Source organism: Paroedura picta, chromosome 3, assembly GCF_049243985.1.
Source record: "Paroedura picta isolate Pp20150507F chromosome 3, Ppicta_v3.0, whole genome shotgun sequence".
Lineage (NCBI taxonomy): Eukaryota > Metazoa > Chordata > Lepidosauria > Squamata > Gekkonidae > Paroedura > Paroedura picta.
The window spans coordinates 153,309,529-153,315,297 of NC_135371.1; the positions used below are offsets into that span (position 1 = coordinate 153,309,529).

Genomic DNA, 5,769 nt, shown 5'->3' on the forward strand with positions numbered 1-5,769 from the left:
CGGCCGGAGCTGGGCTGCGTCCGCCGAGGACCGGCGCCTGCATGCGCCGCGCGTTTTCGCTGCCGCTGCGACCCGCCCGCCCGGCTCGCCGGTGGAAGCGGCGCAGAGGAGCCGAGGAGAGGGACGGCGGCCCGCGCCGCCTGCCCCGGGGAGCGCTCGCCCGCGCGGAGAGAGGGAAGGCGAGCGCGGAACCTGCCTTCCACTGGCTGCTTTGGCGTGCTGCTAGCCCGTCAGGCGCGGTGGCCAAGTGGTAAGGCGTCGGTCTCGTAAACCGAAGATCGCGGGTTCGAACCCCGTCCGTGCCTCAACTCGGACCCCGGCGCCACGGCTTGCTGGCGAGGGCGACGGAAGGGGGTTCCCTTTCGCAAGCCGCTTTTTGCTTTTCGGGCTCGGCTGCCTTCGTCCAATGGCTTTACAAAGAGCTGGGGGGGGGGGGGCGGCGGGCCGCCCCTTCCCCGCGGCCTGCGCCTCCGCAAGGAAGGGACTCTTACGCGCCGGGGCTCCCGGAAGACAAGACGCTGGCTGCCCGCGGCCCTGCGAGGACCGGCACTGTGCCGTCCACCCCCGAGCGGATTTCTCCCGCGACAGGATCCGGAGCGCCGCTCTTTTCCTGCAGCCCCGCTCGCCCCCCTGCCGGGAAGAAGGAGCTCCTCCGGGGCATGGAAGGGCGGCCTTGACGCTGAGCTCCCTTCCCGCCTGAAGGCGCCCCAAGAGCGGCTTGCTCGCCCGCCCGCCCGGCCGCTGAGGAGCGCCGCGCTTTGCACGGGAGCGGGAAGGAGAAACGTCGCAGCCGGTTAAAGGCAGGGCAGGCCGGCGCCAGCGAGCTGGGCTGCACTCTGCCTCTGGCGGCAGAACCGCAGCGGAGCCCCGCTTCCCTCGCTGGCTGGCGACGGAGCGGGCAGGAGGCGAGACGCGGCCCGGCCATGGCCGTCGCCTGTAGAGGCTGGATCTCTTTATAACCCGCTTTTGCCCACCGAGGCGCAAAGCGAATGAAGGCGACGCGTAGCAGGTCCGAAAACTGAACAATCAGATAAGCCTGACGCGATGGCGTCGCATCGTTAGAAAGTCACCTCGGCACCGCTGGGTCATGCCGATTGCAAAGAGAGAATGCGCTCTGCTCACACGGACGTAGTCTGCGGCGCCATTTATTAGTCAGAGCCCCGCGAAAGGTAGCGTCAGAATGTGCTAAAGGCATAAAATGCCACGAAGAAGAGATGGGGTTTGTTTTTTAATACCCTGGACCGATTCTGCAAGGAGGCATGAAAATCGTGCCGCCTCCTGCTTGCAAACGCATGGTTGGAAACTGCACGCTTGCAAGATTCCTGATGGGAGACCCATCCCGCTTCCCCCCCCCCCCCCACGCAGGCTTTTGCCTCCCACCGAGGCTGCAAGCAAGAACAACCCGAATTTCTCCCGGACCCGGCTCCTCGGCTTGTCAATCACCGCTAGCCACCAATCCCTGCATAGTGGCTGTTTCGGGGACTCAAAACGACCACCTCCCCCCGAAAAAATTAAGTGCATTTCTGCGTTGCTGTGGGGAAAACATCACAACACCAGAACATTTTTTTATGTACACTTCTGCATTACTGCAGGATCATGCAACAACCATAAAACATTCCCTTCTTAGATCTCCTTTTGGGATTCTTGGTGTAACGGCCTCTATGTTTGGGTATTGTGATAGGCTGGGCATGGTAACTGGACCCTGATGAGTGATTGTTCACAGTAAAGTTTTAAAATGAAGAGCACAGATGCCAAGCTGATAGGGAGAGAGAGCTGCTTCATCACACTCCCCACCTCACCCCCTTTCCCCACTGCCAGAAAATGCAAACAGGAATGTGTTTTTGGCTGCCTGATCCCAAAATTACAGTGCACAACTTGTTGTTGTTATGTGCGAAGTCATGTCCGACCCATCACGACCCCATGGACAATTATCCTCCAGGCCTTCCTGTCCTCTACCATTCCCCGGAGTCCATTTAAGTTTGCACCGACTGCTTGACTCCATCCAGCCACCTCATTCTCTGTCGTCCCCTTCTTCTTTTGCCCTCAATCGCTCCCAGCATTAGGCTCTTCTCCAGGGAGTCCTTCCTTCTCATGAGGTGGCCAAAGGATTTGAGTTTCATCTTCAGGATCTGGCCTTCTAAGGGGCAGTCAGGGCTGATCTCTAGGACTAGGGGACCATTTTATTTTTACACTAGTACACCCATTTTAAAAAGGCTTTGAAAGGGGCAGCAGGCAGGAGGGCATGAGAGGGTGACCACAGCTTCCTTTGGGCCACAAAGTGGGCTAAAGGGAAAGCCCCCCCCCCAGCAGCAACAGGGTTTGTGGCCCGCAGGGAGGCTGCAAACCCCCCCCCCCCCAGCTCACTCCCAGCAGGAGCGCGCCTGCGGTCCACAAAGCCCTGTTGCTGCCTCTCTCCACGTGAGTGACAATGGAGGCCACAGCCACAAGGCTTCTGGCAGGCAAGGAGGGAGGGTGGGAGCTAGAGTGGGAGAGCCAATCAGGATGGACCTGCACAGTCTCCTCCCAGGAGGCTGTTTCTCAAATATATAAGAGAGTGAAATAGTGTTAAGGATAGGGTATGTAGCTTTGCAGTCCTGCAGCAATGCAGACCCCACCATTTTTAAAAAATCTTGATTTGGAAGAGGAGAGGGGAGGGTGGGTGCAAGGGTAGGCAGAACGCTACAGAGACTGTAATGCATTTCTCCCTCCACACAGGCTTGCCCCTGTTTGCTCCCTGGATTGGAGCGCAGCAAGAATAGGGAATATGGTGATTTCCCTCATCATGGAGCAAATCTGGGGACAATACGCACCAGCCACCCGAGAGCTCTCGGTTGCTGCCAAGATCATGCGGAAGCAGCACTAAAACCTGCAAGTAATGACAGGCTGTGCAGGGGACAAATTCATATGGATTCGGTCCCACTTTTCACTACCAGAAAGAGCCCCAAAGTGTCCTACACACACCTCTTCCTTACTTTCCCTACAAAAGACACCCTGTGAGATGGGTGGGACTGAGAGAGCTCTGAGAGAGCTGAGAGGTTGCCCAGCTGGCTCCACAGGCAGGAGGAATGGGGAATCAAACCCAGCTCTCCAGATTAGAGGCTACAGCTCTTAAGCAGTGCACCACCTGGTTCTCAGGTAAGGCTGGTGAGGCTGAGAGAGAATACTAACCCAAATCCAGCCAGCAAGATTTCATGGTGGAGGGGGGAATGTGAACTTGGGACACCCAGAACCCACACTGTAACCATTACACCCTACTGGCTTTCTCTATGTCCCCTCAAGCGATTGCTTGAAAGCACAGCAAAGGATGGAGACGTTGGTGGCCCTGTTGCCTCCTTACCTACCTTGGGGCTTACAGTCAGGATCCAAACTCTGATAGCTGCAGGGGTTGGTGTGTGTTCAATGCAGGACAGCTCTGGTGATGACGCCTGGTTCCCCTCCCTCCACCATTAAGAGTAGGTGCTGCGAATGACCCTGGAGAGCCGCTGCCAATCAGAGTGGGCAATACTGATCGTGATAGACAGGCCCAGGATACGGCAGCTTCCTGTGTTCATTAGGAAGTAGAACTAGGTGGTGGAAATACGTAGACTTGTGAGATGACATGCCCTCTTTGTGAAATAGCCTATCATTAATAGGACCTTACCCACATGGTTGCTGGGGGCTTGTGGATCACAGGTCCTAAGGTTTGTGCAGCAAACAGAAATGAGGCAGGGGGAGGTGTGCTGCCCTGACCCGGGCCCATCTCTCACAAATTGAAGCCCATTCTTCACATGCACTTTAGAAGGAGGTTTTGCACAGGACAATCCAGCGGCAAATGCAGACTGAAAGTGCAGAATGGACCCTGGATGGCACAGGTGTGCCCGATCTCATCAGGTCTTGGAAGCTGGTGTTGGAGGGGGTCCTCCAAGGAATATGAGGGTCATGATGTGGAGGCAGGCAGGAGCAGACCACCTCCGAATATCTCTTGCCTTGAAAACCCTACAGCAGGGGTGGGCAAACTGTGGTCCTCCAGATGCCCATGGACTACAATTCCCACGAGCCCCTTCCAGCGTTTGCTGACAGGGGCTCATGGGAATTGTAGTCCATGGACATATGGAGAGCCCCAGTTTGCCCACCCCTGCCCTACAGGCTTGCTGTAAACCAGCTGTGGCTTGATAGCCAAAAATAAAAAATAAATAAATAGCATAGTATGTCATAATAGTTAAGTTCCATTTGTTGTTCCTCTTTGTCCATCTGTTAAACACTCAAGGGTCCTGCCAAGGAGGAAAACATACTTTAAAATCAAATCTAGGAATACAAAATCTTGATTATTCCCTGTAATACTAACATATCCAAGCCCGGATCAAGCTGATATGAAGCCCAAGGCCAGTCAGTGGTGGTTTAAGACTGGATGAAATTGATTTGATGCAAGTGCTGCTGTAGCTTCATCTGAAGGTTGTGAGCGTCCTGCATAGTGCAGGGGGTTGGACTTCAAAAAAGAATAGAAAAGAAGACACTACATGTTCCACTTACAGAACTGTGAATATTAAGCTGATATGTCACAATATATGTCATATATTTCTCCAGTGTACCTATTGTTCCCCCTGAATACATATCTCCATTGTTTATACCTCATATAAATCAATTATTTATTTCAATTTCATATCAACAAATATAGTCAATATAGGGCTCCACTTTCTGTTAAAATCTGATATTGATCTGTTTTGCATTAAAAGTGGAAGTTTTGCCATTGACCTAAACTCCATCTATTTATTTAACCACTGCAAGATCTGGTAAGGATTCTTTTTTCCATCTTGATGCATATAAATTCCTGGCAGCTGTTACTATAGATTTAATAAGTTCACTATATATTTTGGTACTATATTTAGCAGCATACATTTTGGATCCCTCGCATTTCATCATGAAGCACAATCCAATATTTCCTTGTTTTCTGACAAGTCCACCACATATGAGAAAATGATGCATTTATTTCATTGCATTTCCAGCATTTCCCTTTATAACTCTTATTGACCTTTACTATATCTTTCAGGACAGTATGCCCTCTACAAAACATACCAATTTTGTCTTAACAGTTGACATTCAGTAAACCTCAATTCATTGACCCACAATACCTCCCATTGGCCTACACTTACATTTTCTCCAATATTTTGAGCCCGTTTTGTCATACAATCTTCAACATACTCTGTTTCAGAATCATATTGCAATAGCAGTTTGTAAATATTTTCCCCAATAGATGATTTGTATCACCTGAGAGTAGGTGGTTTCATTGTGGGGTACCATCCAACCATAGTTAAGCACTCTGAAGTCCCACTGTGAATCTCTCCTGGTGCAGTCAGTCTGCTCCTATGTAAGCTTACAAACCATTGGTCCCCCCCGCTCCTTAAATTTACCTGGCCTATTCCCAAATAATAATGCATATGATTTCATCTGTGAACATCTTCCCTCCTCTGTGGACCTCTTCCCCCAGCGGGACATAAAGAAGTTCCCATTCCTTAACTGCTTTCCTGTCTTCTAAGCAGAAAGAGCAGATCAAGGGCCAACTGCTTATCTGGTTAAAGAAAAAGTCTGCCACAGGTGCCTTTAAGAGTTATGCAAAAGAGGGAATTTCGCAGTTTCCCCTTGTTGGCCTGACCAGGTGACTTCCAGCCAAAACTGACTTCTGCTTGACTAATAGCCACTCTAGCAAGAATTCAGGGGCAAGGTTCACCATGACCCCTCCTCCTTGGAACGAGGGCAGCTGTAGCAATGGGGAATTGAAGGAAGGCAATGGGA

At 52.0% G+C, this 5,769-nt stretch overlaps 1 non-coding gene across 1 annotated transcript; it reads left to right on the plus strand.

Moving 5' to 3' along the window:
* The first annotated feature begins 233 nt into the window (after positions 1-233).
* On the plus strand, positions 234-305 carry TRNAT-CGU (transfer RNA threonine (anticodon CGU)). Its single transcript has one exon. It is a non-coding gene; the product is annotated as a tRNA-Thr (tRNA).
* Positions 306-5,769: the final 5,464 nt, after the last annotated feature.